This window comes from Sturnira hondurensis, unplaced genomic scaffold, assembly GCF_014824575.4.
Source record: "Sturnira hondurensis isolate 20B ecotype Veracruz unplaced genomic scaffold, ASM1482457v3 Scaffold0004136, whole genome shotgun sequence".
NCBI classification, from domain to species: domain Eukaryota; kingdom Metazoa; phylum Chordata; class Mammalia; order Chiroptera; family Phyllostomidae; genus Sturnira; species Sturnira hondurensis.
The window spans coordinates 20,341,122-20,362,003 of NW_028076767.1; the positions used below are offsets into that span (position 1 = coordinate 20,341,122).

Here is a 20,882-nt window from a genome sequence, read left to right on the forward strand (position 1 = left end):
TAGTCACAAATTAGAGGAACATATGAAGGCTAAACTAATTGAAATGAAGGGAAATGCACAGGAAACCAATAGTAATGGAAAGGAAACTGGGTCTCAAATCAAGGGAGTGGACCAGAAGGAAGAACAAAACATCCAACCAGAAAAGAATAAAGAAACAAGAATTCAAAATAATGAAGAGAGGCTTAGGAACGTCCATGACATCTTGAAATGTTCCAACATCCGAATTATAGGGGTACCAGAAGGGGAAGAGGAACAGCGACAAGTGGAAAACTTACTTGAACAAATATAAAGGAGAATTTCCCCAATCTGGAAAAGGTAATAGACTTCCAGGAAATCCAGGAAGTTCAGAGAGTCCCAAAGAAGTTGGACCCAAGAAGGAACACACCAAGGCACATCATAATTGCATTAGCCAAGATGAAAATGAAGAAGAGAATCCTAGAAGAAGCAAGAGATAAGGATACAGTCACCTACAAAGGAGTTCCCATCAGACTGTCAGCAGATTTCTCAAAAGAGACCTTACAGGCAAGAAGGGGCTGGAAAGAAGTATTCCAAGTCATGAAATCCAAAGACCTACACCCAAGATTGCTCTATCCAGTAAAGCTTTCATTTAGAATGAAAGGGCAGGTAAAGTGCTTCTCAGATAAGGTCAAATTCAAGGAATTCATCATCACCAAGCCCTTATTATATGAAATGTTAAAGGAACTTATCTAAGAAAAAGAAGATGAAAAATATGAACAGTGAAAGGACAGCAAACTCACTGTTATCAACAACCATACCTGAAACAAAAGCAAACCAAGAGGACAGCTAGGTCAGGAGTGGAACCATAGAAATGAAGAACACATGGAGGGTTAGCAACAGGGGAGTGGGAGGAGGAGAAGTGGGGAGAAGGTACAGAGAATAAGTAGCATAGATGGTAGGTAGAAAATAGACAGGGGGGAGGGCAAGAATAGTATGGGGAATATAGAATCTAAAGAACTTGTGACACATGGACATAAACTAAAGGGGGGATAGTGGGGGTGTGTGCAGGGTGAGGGCAATGAAGGGGGAGAAATGAGACAACTGTAATGGCACAGTCAATAAAATATATTTTAAAAAATGCAAGATTTCTAGAAAGCAATAGGGAAAATACTATATATTGGAACCTAAATACAACCAAATCAGTAAAGAAGAAAATTCATAGCCATAAATATCTTTACCAAAATAAAACAAAACAAAACAAAAAATATATTAAACATCCAATGCAAAACGTTAGGAGAAAAGCTGATAATGTGAATTGAAAGAAAGCAAAATTAAGGAATTAATACAATGAAAGCATAAATTAATCAGAAATTAGGATAGCCTTAGCAGAACTAATAAATAAATTAAAAAATTGGTTCATTGGGAGAAATGGTTAAAACACTACTTAATCTAGTGAGTAAAAAAGGGAGAAAGTCCAAATATATAAAATAAGAAACAAGAAAGCCACAGACACCAAGGAAATTAAAAGGACCACAGAGACTATTTTACTCAGGCTTTTGCTTAGATCTATGTCAGCAGTTCTTAACAAGTGCACCACAGAAATTTTTTAAATGTGCAATATTTGACTAATTAATTAGTACAGAATTAATGGAAACACTATTAATCCCATAGAGAACAGATAAGTCTAATGATCTAAAACTGTTCCAGAGTATACAAAAAGAAAGAAAACTCCGTAATTTTTTTATGAAGCAGAAAACTCTATCTTGATGGCAAATCAATCTCTCCTATATTGCTCAATCTCTCTTATATTGAGGAAAGCTTTCTAAATCAACAGTACATTAAAAGAATAATCATGCGTAATGATCAAGTGAAGTTTCTTCTACGAATGCAAGGAAGGTAAGGAGGAAAAGTCATATAATCATCACCGCAGATACTAAAGTCATCTGACAAAATTCAACAACCCTTTTTTTTAGAAGGTTTTATTTATTTATTTTTAGAGAGGGGAGGAGAGGGAGAAAGAGGGAGAGAAACATCAATGGTGTGGTTGCCTCTTGTGCACTCCCTACTGGGGACCTGGCCTGAAACCCAGGCATGTGCTGTGACTGGGAATTGAACTAGCAACCCTTTACTCTGCAGTCCGGTGCTCAATCCACTGAGCCACACCAGCCAGGGCTTGACAACCCTTTTTGATCAAAACAATCCCCTCAAATAAACAGGAATAGACAAACACTTCCTTAACATGACAAAAATACATATTTTCAGCCTAAAAGTCAGCAGATTGCTGAATGGGAAAAGACTATTAAACATTACAGAAGAGGTATAAAAATCAGTGAAGTTAAATAAGAATAATAAAAGTATAAAAATTGGAAGGATCTAAAACTACTAATCTGCAGATGATGTAATTATATTCTTAAAATTTTGGACTACTGATGAAGAAAACAGCAAAAATTTAAAAATTCATCAAAGTAGCATGGTATAAAATCAATATGTATAAACAACATTCTATTACATATGCAATTGATCACCACTAGGTTAAAAAAAACATTTGTAATGGCAATAAAAAAAGACAAAATATTTAGGAAGAAACTAAAAAGAAATGTAAAGCTACAAGAAAAAAATTTAAAAACAGTAATGTATCCAAATACAAAAAAGACCTGAACAAATAGGATGAAATACCAAATTCTTGGGTGAAAAGATTCATAAATATGAATTCTCTCCCTGATTTATAATTTAACAATTTCAATAAAAATGTGAACTTCTTTTTTTAACTAAACAAGCCAACTCCAGAATTCATATATAAACAAGAGTTTGACAAACTGAAAAATCAAAAGCAGTAGAATAGACAACTCCTACCAGATATCAAAACATAAAGTATTAATAATTCAAACCATGGTACTGGAATATAAATGGATGGGAGACCAATGGAACAGACTAGAAATTCCAAAAATTAATCAAAGTGCATGTAGAATTTTAATATTTCATAAATGAGAAAAACTGATTTTTCACTAACTGGAACTAGGTAGCTATATAGAAAAAAATGAAGAGCTATATATACCTCACATCAAGATAACTACAAGTAGTGTAACAAATGAAACCTTAAAAGTATTAGAAGAAAGCAGAGAAGAAATTTTTATAACCTTTGAGTGGGCTTTAGATTTTGGTTAAAATGAAAGAAAGATTGATATATTCAAGTACACAAAAATCAAAGAATTCTGCAAAAAAACCCCAAAACATAAATTTTAAAAAAGGTGAAGGATGTTTGTAATCATATTACTGATAAAAGAGCAAATTCCCATATATAAACATGATAGAAAAAAGTATACTGTATTTATAGGTATGGTATATAAGTATATGCATATATATAGATACATAAAATAAAAAGAACAAAAATTTGAACAAATTATTGTGTCCAGAAATGAATATAAAATATAAGCATAAAATTCACAGAAAAGGAAATAAGCAAATGAACTTTAAACATATGAAAAAATGTTCAACCTCATACATAAGAAATATTTTCACTCATCAGATTAGCAAAAATCCAAAAATTTGATGATGAATTGTCTTCAAGGTTTGAGAAAACAGACACCCTTATCTATTGCTAGCAGTAGTACACATTGGTGTAACATCAGCAAATAGGTAATATCTGTCAAAATTACAATTATATATATATATACACCATTAACCTAGCAATCTCATTTCTGGTTAGTGATCCTTACAGACACACCTGTCACCATACAAGATGACATACATACAAAGTTATTCATTAGAGTATTGTTTATAATAGCAAGATAGGAAATTACCCAGATGTCTATCAACAGAGATTGATTAAATTATAGGACATCCAATAAAAGTGAAATGCAGCAAGAATGAGGATGCTTTCTATGTACTGATATGGAAAGGTCGTGAAGATATATTGTTCAGAGAAAAAAATACAAGGACTAAAACACTCACTATAGTATCCTTCTTTTGTGGGAAAAGAGAAAATATATTTCATATCTGTAGTATTAAAATACTCTAGAAGGAAATATAAGAAACCAAAAAAAATTGGCTATCTTTAAGGTAAATTAAAACAGTTATGTTATATGAAAAGAGAAAGAAGCACTAAGACGAATAGGAGGCTTCAAAAGGACACAGGAGCCAGTTTTAAGGGGTTCCTACTGGCAAATTTGAGACAATTTGAATATAAAAAAGAATAATGGCCCTGGCTGGTGTGGCTCAGTGGATTGAGTGCCGGCCTGCAAACCAAAGGGTCACCAGTTCAATTCCCAGTCAAGGCACATGCCTGGGTTGCTGGCCAGGTCCCCAATTAGGGGAATGTGAGAGGCAACCAGCTGATATACCTCTCACACATCAATGTTTTCCTTCTTTCTCCCTCTCTTCCTATCTTTCTAAAAAATAAAATAAAATCTCTATAAAAATAAAAAATACACAAAGTAACTGATTACATGAAGACATAGTAAGATCTAAAATTTGAAACATGCTACAACAAAATTTATCTGGTCTCTTCAGGACCCAAAATCTTGGAGGAAAATACAAGGAGAAGATACAGTTCTAGATTCAGAGACTGAATTGACATCACAACCAATACATAAATGTTGCTTACACCTGCTTTGAAGAGACCAGTCAAATAATTTTTAGATGCTTGGGAGAAATGAATGTGAAGTGAGCAACAGAGATATTAGGGCATATAGAATTTTTTTTCTTCGGCCCTGGCTGGTATAGCTCAGTGGATTGAGCTAGGGCTATGAACCTAAGGGTTGCCAGTTCAATTCCCAGTCAGGGCACATGCCTGGGTTGCAGGCCAGGTCCCCAGTGCGGGCCATGTGAGAGGCAACCACACATTGATGTTTCTCTCCCTTCCTCTCTCTCTAAATAAATAAATAAATTTTTGAAAAAAATAAAAATTTTTTCTTGGGTGTGGTATTGTTGTGGTTTTACAGAGAATGCCCTTATTCTTAGCAGATGCATGCTGAAACATTTAGAGATAAAGTGTTCTTATGTCTGCAACTTATTTTCAAAGTATTCAGCAAAGATAGGTAGATAGAGATGATGTAATGTAGCAAAATATCATCATCGTATTATTCTTTCGATTTTCTTCTATGTTTGAAACTTGTCATACTAAAAAGTTGGGGAAGTAAGGCCCATTGAAGCTAAGGGTGGGATCAAGACCTTACTTTCCATCTTGTTTATGTTTTGATTTTTTAAATATTTATTTATTGTTTTTAGAGAGAGGGGAAGGGAAGGAGAAAGAAAAGGAGAGACGCATCAATGTGTGGTTGCCTCTTGTGCACCCCCAATCAGGGACCTGGCCTGTAACCCAGGCATTTGGCCCAATAGGAAATCGAACCAGCAACCCCTTGGTTCACAGGACCGTGCTCAAGTCACTGAACCACACCAGCCAGGGTAATGTTTTGATTTTTGAACTATGTGAATGTATTATTTATTGAAAACAAAAGCCAGCTATCTACCAGCAATTATATTTCTGTTCTTAGCCTATCTCAGAGATGAAAAAAAATACCCTCTGCTTTCTACCTCCTTGTTCTGAGAGAGCTCCTCTGACCATATTTCTCCTCTGAGTCATCTAACAGTAAGATAAGAACCTGGGCCACATCATTACTAGGTCCTGAGCTACCACCACCACCTCCAACAATATTCCCTTAGGCTAGGCACCCATACTTGTTCCCCAACCCTATCTCACCCCACCCCCTTACCTCCTGGCTCTGTTGTTCACGTGCTCTGTTCTTCCCCATCTATTCCGTCCCAACCCACAGATGGTTCCTTCAACAATGCTCTTATCAGTGTCATGGCCTCCCTGGCTCACCTATTTTTCAGGTACATAAAGTCCACCAGCTGCCTCTCCCTTACCTTAACTGGTTCACAGACTTGAAGTTTAAGAGCTAGAAAGGGCCTTGGCTGGCGTAGCTCAGTGGAATGAGTGCGGGCCTGCAAACCACACAATCATGGTTTGATTCCCAGTCAGGGCACATGCCTGGGTTGCAGGCCAGTTCCCAGCAGGGGACTCATGAGAGGCAACCATACATTGATATTTCTCTCCTCTCCTTCCCTTCTCCTCTAAATATAAATAAATAAAATCTTTTTTAAAAAGAGCTAGAAAGGAATTTACAGAATAATTAGTCTAACTTGCTCAAAGAAATGGAGGAAGGGAGGAAGGGAGGAAGGAAGGAAAGAAAACCTATACAGTGGTATTATGACTTGATTCACGTTACAGACTAAGATTGTGGCAGCATCAAGACTAGATCCTGGTCTTTCAACCTCAAGTTATGTGCATCTTCCACCATATACCAAACTTTCTTCTCACCAGAGGGACACTATCCAACTCATATTCAGTGTATAATTAGCAGAAATACCAGAGTCAAGTGACCCAGTTTATTTCAGGCCAATAGGGTCACCAATTACAATTGTGCTAACTACTCCAAAATGGCTGAAGTCAGAATACCTGAGATGAAATGAGTATATGCTTTGAAAGAACTTCAGCAGCTCTCAACTTTAGTTACACATTATAAGTCATGTTAGGTCTACACTGTGACCTGAACTTTGGGTATTTAAACATTATCCAGGTAATTCTAATACGCAGCCCAAGTTTAGAACCAAATTTTCATACTCTATTTAGTTTGCCTTTATTTATTTATTTATTTTTAAAAGATTTTATTTATTTTTAGAAAGAGAGGGAGAGAAACATTAATGTGTGGTTTCTGCTCACATGCCCCCTACTGGGGACTTGACCTGCAACCCAGGCATGTACCTGACTGGGAATTGAACCAGTGACCCTCTGGTTAACAGGCTGGCGCTCAATTCACTGAGCCACACCAGCCAGGGCTAGTTTGCCTTTAGATGAGGTGTCTGAATAAGGAGGGAAATGTACTTTAAGAATTTGCCTGAGACTTCCGGCCAAGATGGAGGTGTAGGCAGACACACTGTGCCTCCTCACACAACTAAAAGGAAGACAACAGCCCTGGCTGGTGTAGCTCAGTGGATTGAGCGCGGGTCTGCGAACCACACAATCGCGGTTCAATTCCCAGTCAGGACACATGCCTAGGTTTCAGGCCAGTTCCCAGCAGGGGACTCACGAGAGGCAACCATACATTGGTATTTCTCTCCTTCTCTCTTTTCCTTCCCCTATAAAGGTAAATAAATAAAATCTTTTTTTAAAAAAAGGAAGGACAACAACAAATTTAAAAACAAAATACAGCCAGAACTGACAGAAAATTGAATGTATGAAAGTCTGACAACCAAAGAGTTAAAAAAGGACTATTCATCCAGACCAGTAGGAGGGGTGGAGTAAGGCAGCTGGGCAGAGAGGACTCACGGCAAGGCAGCTGCTGAAGACCAGAGCAGGGAAGGCGGTGGCTGGCGGAACAGGCAGTCCCACATTCATGTGCAGATAAACCGGGAGGAACAACTGGGGAGTGAGACACAGCACAACCCAGGGTTCCAGACAGGAAATAAAGCCTCAAAGTCTCCGACAGAAAACACCTGCAGGGGTTGAGGCAGCAGGAAAAACTCCCAGCTTCACAGGGTTCTAGAACGTATTCAAGCCCACCCACCCGGGAATCAGCACCAGAAGCGCCCAATTTGCTTGTGGGTAGCCAGGGAAGTGACTGAAAACCAGCAGAGAGAGGAGCACACAGCACTGTTCCTTCTCAGATCCCTCCCCCACATACAGCGTCACAACGCAGCAGCGTGGGTTACCTCTCCCCCAACACCTAAGGCTCCACCCCTCACTACATAACAGGCAAGCGGAGACAAAAAAAAAAAAAGGCCCAGATGAAATAACAGATCAAAGCTCCAGAAAAAATACAACTAAGTGATGAAGAGATAGTCAGCCTATCAGATGCACAGTTCAAAACACTGGTAATCAGGCCCTGGCTGGTGTGGCTCAGTGGATTGAGGGACAGACTGAGAAGCATAGGGTTCCTGGTTCGATTCTCAGTCAGGGCACATGCCTGGGTTGCAGGCCAGGTTCCCCGGTGTGGGGAATGCAAGAGGCAACCACACATTGATGTTTCTCTCCCTGTCTTTCTCCCTCCCTGACCCTCTGTCTAAAAATTAATAAATAAAATCTTAAAAAACAAACAAACACTGGTAATCAGGATGCTCACAGAACTAAATGAGCTTGGTCACAAAATGAAGGAACAAATGAAGGGTTCCAAAAGTGAAATAAAGGAAAATATTGGGTGTCTACATATTGTTAGAGATTCATTTCTCTACTAGCTAATTTTGAATGCCACGGCCACACAGTACACATGTTCACTCAACATCGTCTACCATCCCCACTGACTAGTACAGCTAAGTCGCCACTGTTCACACATGTGCATCCCAGTCCACTCCTTGGCTGCCAGGTTATTACTGATGTTGTGCAAACCATTCTTGTTATATTAACAATGGCTGGACTTTTTCCAGACAGACCTCATACATCAAGAGAACCCAGAAATAAACCCTATCTGTTCAATTAATCTACGACAAAGGAGGCAAGAAATACAATGAGGTAAAGATAGTCTCTTCAATAAATGGAGTTTTGAAAACTGAATAGATGTACAAAAAAATGAAACTAGACCACTTTCTTACATTATATACAAAAATAAACTCAAAATGGATTAAAGACAAATAAGACCTGAAATCATGAAACTCTTAGAAGAAAACATAGGCAGTAAACTCTTTGACACTGCTCTTAGCAATATTCTTTTGGATATGTATCCTAGGATAAGGGAAACATAAAGAAAAATAAACAAATGGGATTATATAAAACTAAAAAGTTTTGTACAGTGAAGAAAACCATTAACAAAATGAAAAGACAACCTACTGAATGGGAAAAGATATTGGCCAATGATACATCCAACATGGGGTTAATAACCACGCTATATAATGAATTCATACAACTTAAAACCAAAAAAACCCCAAACAGTCTAATTTAAAAATGGGCAGAGGAAACGAACATACATTTCTCCAAAGGGGACACATACATAGCCCATAGACATGTAAAAAGATGCTCAACATCACTAATCTAATCAGGGAAATGCAAATTAAAACCACAATGAGCCACAGCTGGTGTGGTTCAGTGGACTGAGTACCAGACTTCGAACCAAAGGGTTGCTGGTTCGATTCCCAGTCTAGGGCACGTGTACGGGTTGCCGGCCAGGTCCCCTGTAGGTGGCACATGAGAGGCAACCACACATTGATGTGTCTCTCCCTCTCTTTCTCCCTCCCTTCCCCTCTCTATAATAAATGCATAAAATCTTAAAAAAAAAAACCCACACACAAGAGATAATCACCTTACATGGGTCAGAATGGCTATCATCAGTAAGTCAACAAACAGGCATTGGCAAGACTCTAGAGAAAAGGGAGCCCTTGTGCACTGTTGGTAGGACTGTAAAGTGGTGCAGCCACTATGGAAAACAGTATGGAGGTTCCACAAAAAATAAAAAATAGAATTACCATATGACCCAGCAATCCATTTCTGTGTACTTATCTGAAGAAACCCAAAACACTAATCCAAAAAGATATATGCACTATGTTCACTGCAGCATTATTTACAATAGCCAAGGTATGGAAGTAACCTAAGTGTCCATCAGTGGACGAATAGATAAAGATGTGGTATATATAATGGAATAATATTTGGCCATAAAAATGAGTGAAATCTTGGCTCTGGCCAGGTGGCTCTTGGTTGGAGCATCATCATCCCATACACCAAGAAGCTGAGGGTCTGATCCCTGGTCAGGGCATATACCTGGGCTACAAGTCTGATTCTCCAGTTAGGGTGAGTATGGAAGGCAACTGACTGATGTTTCTCTCTCATACAGATGTTTTCTCTCTCAAATCAACAAGCATATCCTTGAGTGAGGATTAAAAAACAATGAAATCTTGCTTATGTTAAGCAAAGTAAGTCAGACAGAGAAAGAAATACCATGTGATTTCACTTATATGTGAAATCTAAAAAACAAAATAAATGACCAAACAAAACAGAAACAAATTCACAGATACAGAGAACAAATTGATGGTCACCAGATGGGAGGGGGTTGGGAGAATAAGTAAAAATAGGAGACAATGATTAAGAAGTACCAATTGTCAGTTACAAAAATAATCATGAGTCATGGGGATGTAAAGTACAGTATACGGGATATAGTCAATAATACTGTAATAACTATGTATGCTGTCAGATGGGTACTAGGCTATCCCTTTACAAGTTATATAAATGTCTAATCACTGTTGTACACACAAAACTAATACAGTACCTTACATTAACTGTAACAGAAAACAACAACAACAACAACAACAAAAATAAGACCACAAATAACACACTTAATATAAGGGCTAAAATTTAAAAGAACGATAATATTAAGTATTAACAAGGACGCAGAACAGAAACTCTAATATTGGTGGGAATATAAAAAGGTATAATCTAGTAGTTTCTTACAAAGTTAAGCATACACTTACCATAGGACCCAGCAACCTCACCTCCAGGTATTTACCCCAAATAAATGAAAACATGTTTACACAAAGACTTGCCTATGAAAGATAACAGCAACTCTATTTCTTATAGCCTCGAACTGAAAGTAAAACAAACCAAATTGCCATCAATTAGTAAATCAATAAAATATAGTATATCCCTACTACATTTGGAATACTGCTCAGCGAGGTCAGAGATGCTGTTAAATATCCTACAATGCACAGGACAGTGTCTGAAACAAAGAATTATCCAGCCCAAATGTCCATAGTGCCAAAGCTGAAAATAAGCTGTTGAAGCTGGGGGAAAGGTACATAGGAGTTTCATGATAGTATTCTACTTTTGTATCTCCCTCAATTTCTACAACAAAATGTTTTTAAAAATATAAAAACAATATACAATACAGGAAGCCCTTAATTGAATCTCTCTCTAAAAAGAGTATTACTCAAGATTAAAATCTCATTGTGGGAATGACTTTTATGTCTTTGTTCTTGAAGGGGAGAGAAGCTAATGTGAAAGGTAGAGAGAAAGAAGAGACAGTTTGATAGAGGGAAGGTAAAGAAAATTTCACATGTTAACCTTCTCCCCACCCCTCTCCCCAATGTCCTATGTAGTCCCAGCCTGGCACTAAGCCACGCTTTCAGTGACAGATGGACTTCTAAGATGATCACCAATTATTCCAGCCTCCTAGTGTTCACACCCTGTGTACTATCCTCTCTCTGAGTGTGGGCTGGAATAGTGACTTGCTTCTAACCTATAAAATATAGCAAAGGTGAAGGGATGTCACTTCCACAATTAGGTTATAAAAGAGTGACACTTTGTCTCCCTGGAAGACTATCTCTATTGCCTTCTCCATGTGCCATGTTGGAGAGGCCACATGGCAAGGAACAGAGAATAGCCTGCAGCCAATAGCCAGTGAGAAATCAAGGCCCTTAACCCAATGTCCCTTGAGAAAGTGAATTCTGCCAACAAGCAAGTGAGCTTGCAAGCAATTCTTTCTTCAGTCGGGCATTGAGAGGAGACGCCAACCTGCTCTGACACCTTGACTGTTGCCTGTAAGAGACCCTGAATCAGATGACCCACCTAAGCTGTGCCCAGATTCCTAACCCATGGAAAATGCCATAATAAATTGTGTATTTTATTAAGCTGCTAAATTTATGGTAATTTTTAATGTAATAATAAATAAAAAACAAATGCAACAAATTTCTTCCTTGGAAATCTTGCTGAATATTCAATTCACTTCCTTTAACATTATTTGGAAATTTCTTTAGAAGTTAGGCCTGGCTGGTACGGCTCAGTGGATTGAGTGCTGGCTTGCAAACCCAAAGATCACTCGTTCAATTCTCAGTCAGGACACATGCCTGTGTTGTGGGCTAGGTCCCTAGCTGCGGGTGTGCTAGAGGCAATCAATCAATGTATCTCTTGCACACTGATGTTTCTCTCCCTTTCTTTCTTCCTTCCTTCCCTTCTCTCTAAAAGTAAATAAATAAAATCTTTAAATAAAATAAAAAGTTAGATACTATAGCATATAATCTAACAATCCCACTGCTAAGGATTTACCTAAGATAAATAAAAATATGTCTATACAAACACTTGTATAAAAATGTTTATTTTTAATAAGTAGCTTTATTCGCAATTATCAAAATTGGAACAATCTAAATGTCCATCACTGGTGAATGGATAAACAAACATGGATAGATGTTAAAAGCATTATACTGAAAGAAAGCTAGCACAAAAAAGAATATAACATATGAATACTTATATAAAACTTTTAAAAAATGCAAAGCAATATAGTATAGGTGGGAGCGCTGGGAGGGACAAACTGAGAAGGAGTATAAGAAACTTTTTAGGGCCCTGGCTGGTGTGGCTCAGTGGGCTGAGCTCCAGACTGAAAACCAAAAGGTTGCCAGTTTGATTTCAGGTCAGGACACATGCCTGGGTTTCGTGGGAGAAGCAACTCATCTATGTTTCTCTCTCCCTCTTTTTCTCTCTCCCTTCCTCTATCTCTAAAAACAAATAAATAAAGTATTTGAAAAAAGAAAGAAACTTTTTAGGAAAATGAAAATTTTCTGTACTTGACTGTGGCAGTTACTTCATAAGAAATACTATAAACTAATAAATACATTGGTTGAAACTCATCAAAACATGTTTCACTTCAAATGCATGCAATTTACTATATGTGAATCATACCTCATTAAGTTGACAAAAAAAATCACTTTCTTTGTTAAGCTTTAATTACATTTAATGCAGCTAATCCTATTATTCTCTCTTAGTCCTTACACAGTATTCTACATAAATCATCCAAACTGCAGAGAAACCAGGGCTTCTTGAATTCTACAGCAGCTAAAACTTACAGAACATTATTATGTGTCAGGCATTGTTCTGAGTGCTTTATTAACTCAATTTGTATCCCCAACAAATTTATGGAATAGATATAACCCCAATTTTACAAGTGAGGAAGTTGGGGCACAGAGAAGAAAATTGCTTAAGGTCATACAGTTACTAAGTGACAAAGCTGTGATTTGAGACCCAGTAGTCAGATTATAGAGGCTGGGCTCTTCAATACCACCCCACTCGAAATCTCAGACCACTCGAACATTAGGTAAAAGCATACTCTCAGCTCACTAGAGACTGATAGGTTCATTCACTCATTCAACAAATTATTTAAGTATGCAATATATGCCAGGTATTGTTCTAAATGCTAAAGATACAATGGTGAAGAAAATACAGACATGGTACTTGCTTTTATGGAGCTTACATTCTAGTAACAATTTAGGTATAAAGCACAGCATTCTTAAATCAAAATATTTATCCCCTTATTTATATACTTATCTAAGTATTTATGCAGAAAAAAAAGTTAAGTTGCACAGTGGCCAGATCTGCTTTAAGCAGGTAGAGCAGAGGTTCCAAACTTGTCTGTACTCTAGAATCACCTAAGCATCTTTTAAAAATTCCAAAGCTGCCCTGACTAGTGTGGCTCAGGGGGTTGGGCATCATCCTGCAAACTGAAAGGTCCTTGGTTCAATCCCAGATCAGGGCACATGTCTGGGTTGTGGGCCAGGTCTCCAGTTGGGGGCATGCAAGAAGCAACTGATAGATGTCTCTCCATGTTTCTCCCTTCCCTCCCCTCTCTAAAAACAAACAAACAAACAAACAAACAAAACCTTTTGAAAAATAAATAAATAAAAACTCCAAAGCTCAGGCCAATTAAATAACAAAATCCCAATGTAGGAGTATGTGTATGTGGGAGGGGGGAAGGTAGGGAAATAAAGACATTAGTAATTTGCCAAGCTCCATAGGTGACTTGAATATGAAGAAAGGTTTGGGAAACCAATGAGCTAGGGTTCTTATGTCTGGTTAATAATAAAGTTCATTCATGGTGATGAGATGGGTAGATGAATAAAGAAAACCCAAAACCAACTATGTACACTTGCCTGTCTCTAAATCAGAGACTTGCAAGGTACTTTTAAATTTTTTCAATGGTATGAATTCCAAGAGCATCAGAAAGAGGACACCAAATAAATAATTATTTTCCTTCTTGGATTTATTCATGACTCCAATCTCATCCAGAATCATGGGCAAATAAAACATTCACCTTTTCATCTTTTCTTGGTACTTTCCATGTAACCAATAAAGAATTCTTCCATATCACATATTTCCAACAGAACTGATAAAGACAGGACTCAACAACTGCTTTTCAACTTTGCAGACCTTAACTCAGTCACTTTGGGTCTGATCCACAGGCCAAATGCAGCTTGCCAAAGTGAAATATTCTACAGACACTAAGACCAAAAGGCCTTCTTTTATTTAAAAGTAAAAATCTCTTTTTAACTCAGTCCTTTGTTTAAGTAGATACCAAGTCTTTTATAAATCAAACTTGCATTTGTAGTCATAGAATCAACAGACCTGTGTAAGAACTCTGACCACTCTCAGAAAAGATAGTTAGAGGTTCAGTAGGACCCCTCTCCATTCTATCCAGGACCTAGACAGAGAGGGAAAAGGGCAAAGAGGAAGAAGAGAAACATCAGAAGACTAAACACGTAAGTGCAATAAACCTCTTCAAGGTAAAATTTTCATGACTGCCCAAATTCGTTCTCTCTACCACTGTTTCTGCTAATTTCAGTCTAGAAAGAATAGTGAAGACATGGGAGTATCTACTGTCTTAAGTCCAGGGTTTTCTTGTTTGTTTGTTTGCACAAGGAAAGTTTATCATTAATCATCAAGGATGTTTCTCAAAATACATCAGTAGTGATTACACTAGGGTGATCATTTTATAATTTAATATCCTTATGATTTGTGCACATCACATTATGCATGTCACACTTCAATTAACAAATATTTAAAAGTCAATTCATTTGTCCTGGAGAGATTTGTCCTGTAAGATTCTAATTAAGTAGGGAGCTGAAACAGAGTACCACTGGGATACAGGATTTGCCCTACATCACCTACATAGTTAGCTATAGACGCAGTCTTTCTTGTCACTTTCCTGCTCTTTCTGTTGTAAAATTATAAATATGCTGATTATACTTTTTCATTTAACATTTACTTATTTTCTTAAAAATTTATTACAAATGACAACTGTAAAACAAAAACAAACAAGCCGACAAATAAATGCAAAACACAGATGTCCTGGCTTCACAACTGTGCACCATCACAGCTGCTGCACCATTCATATAAGGAAATTAAAGAAAGCCAAACACCAATGCAATGATTTCCTAACCTCAATGTTCACTTTTTAAACTGTTTTCATACAGACAAATGTCAAGTTATTAGCAGTAAAATCAACTGAGTATATCTTGAGTATAGACTAGCATTATTTATAATAATGAAACAGGTATCAGAATAGAGAGCTGGGCTGAGCAATGGCAGGGTGTGCCCTGAGTTCTAGTCATGATCTTTCCATAAAGCTGTTGTATGATTTCAGGCAGGACATAATCTCTCTGGGCCTAAGATTCCTAAATTATAAAGTGAGAGAATAAATCACTAAGCTAGAGCTAAACAGAATCTCAGGTTCCTTCTAGGTTTAAGAAAACTCAAGAACTATTTATCAAGAATGTTAATTATTATTTTATATGCTTTCATCCTAGATTCCCACATCATCTGCCTTATAAACATAAGTCTAGAAATTAAACTTATATTACTTAAGAAATTAAGTTGGCCTTTAACCACACAGCCTTAACTGTTTCAGGATAATTTATAAGGCATTTTAAGTATCTGAATAAACAGCTAACTGTGAACTATGGGAGACAACCTGCCATATGACAACTTGGACCCTATCTTATCCTCCCTATAGCCTCTAGTGAGGTTCTTATAAAACCAGTACATGCTTCCTCTTCCCAAGTCCATTGGTCCAAGGGAAAATATACGTAAGAATATACGTAAAAAAAATCTTCAAGACTTCCGCCAAGATGGAGGCGTAGGTGGCAACACTGTGCCTTCTCCCACAACCAAGTTTGAATACAACAAAGGTTTAGTAAACAAAGATGCAGCCAACGAACAGAAAACTGAACTATACGGAAGTCCAACAACAATGAACCATTCAACCAGGACCGGTAAGAGGGGCGGACCCAGCAGCGGAGAAGGGTCAGGCAGGAAGGATCCCCCGACCTAGGCGACCCAGGTGACCCAGGCGACCCAGGTGCGCAGGCAGCTGGGGTAGCATCTCGGACCCAGTGAGGGTGCAGGGTAGGCTGAGCGAGCGTGGTTGCACATTCGTAGGAGCAGATAAACCCAGCAAAGGAGTGAGCAGTGAGACGGACTGAGCGGCCCAGCGGCAGGAGGAGGCAGAGGGGCCCCGCCATTGATTTCCTTGCCCCCACATACAGCGTCACAACCCAGCGACTGAGTTGCCCTGCCCTGGTGAACACCTAGGACTCCGCTCCTCATACGTAACAGGCACGAACAGTCCAAATGATGGCTCAAGAAGAACTCAAAGCCCCAGAGCCGATAACTCTAAGCGACCAGGAAACAGAGAACCTCTCAGATGCAAAATTCAAGACACTGGTGATCAGGATGCTCGCAGAACTGGTTGATTATAGTCACAAATTAGAGGAACATATGAAGGCTAAACTAATTGAAATGAAGGGAAATGCACAGGAAACCAAGTGATGGAAAGGAAACTGGGTCTCAAATCAATGGAGTGGACCAGAAAGAAGAATGAAACATCCAACCAGAAAAGAATAAAGAAACAAGAATTCAAAAAAATGAGGAGAGGCTTAGGAACTTCCAGGACATCTTTAAATGTTCCAACATCCCAATTATAGGGGTACCAGAAGGGGAAAAGAAACAGCCACGAGTGGAAAACATATTTGAACAAATAATAAAGGAGGATTTCCCCAGTCTGGCAAAGGAAATAGACTTCCAAGAAATCCAGGAAGCTCAGAGAGTCCCAAAGAAGGTGGACCCAAGAAGGAACACACCAAGGCACATCATAATTACATTACCCAGGATTAAAATGAGGGAGAGAATTCTAGAAGCAGCAAGAGATAAGGGGACAGTCACCTACAAAGGAGTACCCATCAGACTGTCAGCAGATTTCTCAAAAGAGACCTCGCAGGCAAGAAGGGGCTGGAAAGAAGTATTCCAAGTCATGAATTCCAAACACCTACATCTAAGATTGCTTCATCCAGCAAAGTTTTCATTTAGAATGGAAAGACAGATAAAGTGGTTCTCAGATAAGGTCAAGTTGAAGGAATTCATCATCACCAAGCCCTTATTATATGAAATGTTAAAGGGACTTATCTAAGAAAAAGAAGATGAAAAATATGAACAGTGAAAGGACAGCAAACTCACTGTTATCAACAACCACACCTGAAACAAAAGCAAACCAAGAGGACAGCTAGGTCAGGAGTGGAACCATAGAAATGAAGAACACATGGAGGGTTAGCAACAGGGGAGTGGGAGGAGGAGGAGGGGGGAGAAGGTACAGAAAATAGCATAAACAGCAGGTAGAAAATAGATATGGGGAGGGCGAGAATAGTAGGGGAAATATAGAATCTAATGGACTTGAGACACGTGGTCATAAACTAAAGGGGGAGAATGGTGGGGGAGGGGTGTACAGGGTGGAGGAGAATGAAGGGGGGAATAGAACAATAACTGTAATGGTATAATCAATAAAATATTTTTTAAAAAGAAAAAATAAATTATAGTAAATATATATGACAAAAAAAATCTTCAGCCTAATCATAGGAATTTAGTTTCCTGAAGAATCAACAAAATGCCTGTCAAGAATATTGGCATTTCAATACTGTAACAACACTGGTTTACTCTTGGTTGTGATAACAGATAACTTAAGAAATATTAATAAAATTAACTCTTAAACTTCAATTCTGACGTATCAGTGTAAGAAACAAAAGATAAATTAGTAAAATATGAAATTTTAGATTCCTAAAACTAGTATTCATCCTAACACAGATATAGTTAATAACTTAATCATGCACATTATAAACCAAAAGACTAAATCAGAGACTCAATGAGATTTTTCCCTTCTTGTTAGATATCACAGTAGGTGGATAAAATAAAAATTAGAGAAAAACTACTTAATGTATCATGTTCTTTCTTTAAAATTTATTTAATTGTTCTTCAAGTACAGTTTTCTGTCTTTTACTCCCATCCCAGCCCACCCCCTCAGTGCTCCTCACCTCCCTCCCATTACCAGCCTCCTTAGTTTTTGTCCATGTGTCCTTTATACTAGTTCCTGTAAATCCTTCCCCTTTTCCCCGAAATTCCCTCCCCTCTCCCCTCTGGTCACTGTCAGCCTGTTCTCTATTTCAGTGTCTTTGGTTATATTTTGCTTGCTTGTTTGTTTTGTTGTTTAAGTTCCTGTTAGAGGTGAGATCATATGGTATTTGTCTTTCACCGCCTGGCTTATTTCCCTTAGCATAATGCTTTCCAGTTCCATCCATGCTGTTGCAAAGAGTAGGAGCTCCTTCTTCCTTTCTGCAGCATAGAATTCCATTATGTAAATGTACCATAGTTTTTTGATCCATTAATTTGCTGATGGGCACCTAGGTTGCTTCCAACTCTTGGCTATTGTAAATTGTGCTGCTATGAACATTGGGGTGCACAGATTCTTTTGGATTGGTGTTTCAGGGTTCTTAGGATATAATTCCAGCAGTGGAATCTCTGGGTCAAAAGGCAGATCCATTTTTAGTTTTCTTAGAAAATTCCATTACTGTTTTCCATAATAGTTCCAGTCTGCAATCTCACCAACAATGAACTAGGGTCCCCTTTTCCCCCACAACCTCTCCAACACTTGTTGTTTGTTGCTTTGTTTGTTGCTTTGTTGTTTGTTGCTTTGTTTATGATGGCCATTCTGACCGATGTAAAGTGGTATCTCGTTGTGGTTTTAATTTGCATCTCTCTGATAGCTAGCGATACTGAGCATCTTTTCATGTGTCTCTGGATCCTCTGTATGACCTCCGTGGAGAAGTGTCTGCTTAAGTCCTTCACCCACTTTTTAATTGGGTTGCTTGTCTTCTTAGAGTGGAGCTGTGTAAGTTCTTTGTATATTTTGGAGATCAAACCCTTGTCTGAGGTATCATTGGCAAGTATGTTTTCCCATACAGTTGGTTCTCTTTTTATTTTAATACTGTTTTCTTTAGCTGTGCAGAAGCTTTTTATTTTGATGAGATCCCATTTGTTTATTTTTCCCCTTCGTGTTCTTTTTTTAAAGATTTTATTTATTTACTTTTTAGAGAGAGGGGAAGGAAGGGAGAAAAAGAGGGAGAGAAACATCAATGTGTGAGAGATACGTCAATTGGCTGCCTCTCGCATGCTCCCAACTGAGGAACCTGGACACAACCCAGGCATGTGCCCCTACCAGGAATCAAACCTGCGACCTTTCATTTTGCAGGTCAGTACTCAGTCCACTCAGCCACACCAGTCAGGGATACATCATGTTCTAATTATAAACACCACCATGTTCTTTCAATCATAAAGCTACAATAAAAAAATAACAATATGTTTGGAGCATCAGTCTTTTAATCTATGCTCTAAACACACAAGTGACTTACAATGAAAAGTTGACCAAATCCTATCTATAGCCATACCACCCTGAATGTACCCGATCTCATCTGAAAAGTTGACTAAATTCTACAATCTAGGAATAAAAAAATTCTCTAAAAATACTTTGACAAGATACTGAGCAGAGTAAGAACTAGATAGAACTTGGCAATAATTCGGTCCAATACCCTCATGGAACAGATGAAAAAATTAAGGTTCAAGTCAACAATTTGTCCAAAACTTCTTAGTAGTAGGGAAACTTCCTATGTGACACTTCTACAAGTGAAATACTTCATTTTAAAGAAACTAGAGCCCTGGCTAGGGTGGCTCAGTGGATTGAGTGCCAGCCTGTGAACCAAAAGGTTGCTGGTTCAATTCCCAGTCAGGGCACATACCTAGGTTGTGGATTTGATCATTTGATCCCTAGTCAGGGTGCATAGGGGATGCAACCCGTCTCTCTCACACAGATACTTCTCTCCCTCTCTTTCTCTCCTCCATCCCCCTTCCTCTCTCTCTAAAATCAATAAAACATATCCTCAGGTGAGGAGTTTTTTTAAAAGGTTTAACATAATTAGTATATTATTAAGCATATGGCAACATGCTAAATATAGGCAATGGGTAAAAGGGTGTTCATTATACTATTTCTAGGTGAGTTTTTCTGTACGTTTAAAATTTCTATAGTAAAACTTTAAAATATCAACCCCTCCCCCAAAAAACTATGATGTACCGCTATTATACTGAATGGAACAAAATGTGAAATCTAATATAAGCTAGTGATTAGTGGCAATATAAACTGCTAGGTGTTCTAAAGAATACTTTGACAATATGGTTAAATACTTAAACCTAATTGAATAATTTCAGAGAAAACACTCTACAAAAAAATAGAGGAAAAAATTTATAAAGAGATGTTACAACAGTACAATTTAGAATTGCAAGCCGAAAATAAAAACAAACTGGCAATTACCCAAATCTAAAATAACTAAATAGTATCTAAACTTTGGTTATCGTGTATCCATTAAAAATGGTAACTATATACACAAGTGAAAAAGTACATGAATATATTGCCAAATGAAAAAAGTCTATAAAATACTACACAAATTAAACTTGTAAAGGCTATATGTATACGATAATGACTAGGAAGCTATGTACACATTTGTAATACTTAAATATAATTTTAAAAATTTCATGAGGACACATGTACTCAGAGAAAATATGAACAATGCAAATAAAGAATCAGGAAAAACTGGGTAGGTACAAATAAGAAAAAGCACCTCAGGACTATACTGTTGACCATGATCTGAATGAGTATTCACAATTTGAATACAGTCCTATTGTGGGCAAAAGGTCAACTATCATTAAAAGGACAGAGAAAAGGAGTATCACTGGCTTATACCCTACATAATTTTCCTCAATTCCTACCATTAGTCAGGTGTTTTAAAAAGTTATGAAAAAAACTGAA

General features: G+C 37.8%; 1 protein-coding gene across 7 annotated transcripts in view; it reads right to left on the minus strand.

The window, feature by feature from the left end:
- NCOA6 (nuclear receptor coactivator 6) overlaps positions 1-20,882 on the minus strand; it is a 97,114-nt gene that overhangs the window by 66,083 nt on the left and 10,149 nt on the right. For 6 of the 7 annotated variants that reach the window (XM_037043912.1, XM_037043911.1, XM_037043914.1 and 3 more), the window contains exon 2: positions 14,327-14,402. The exons of the other annotated variant lie outside the window; for it this stretch is intronic. The gene's annotated coding sequence lies outside the window, so the exon portion shown is untranslated. The remainder of the gene's footprint in view (positions 1-14,326; positions 14,403-20,882) is intronic. 7 annotated transcript variants of the gene reach the window in all.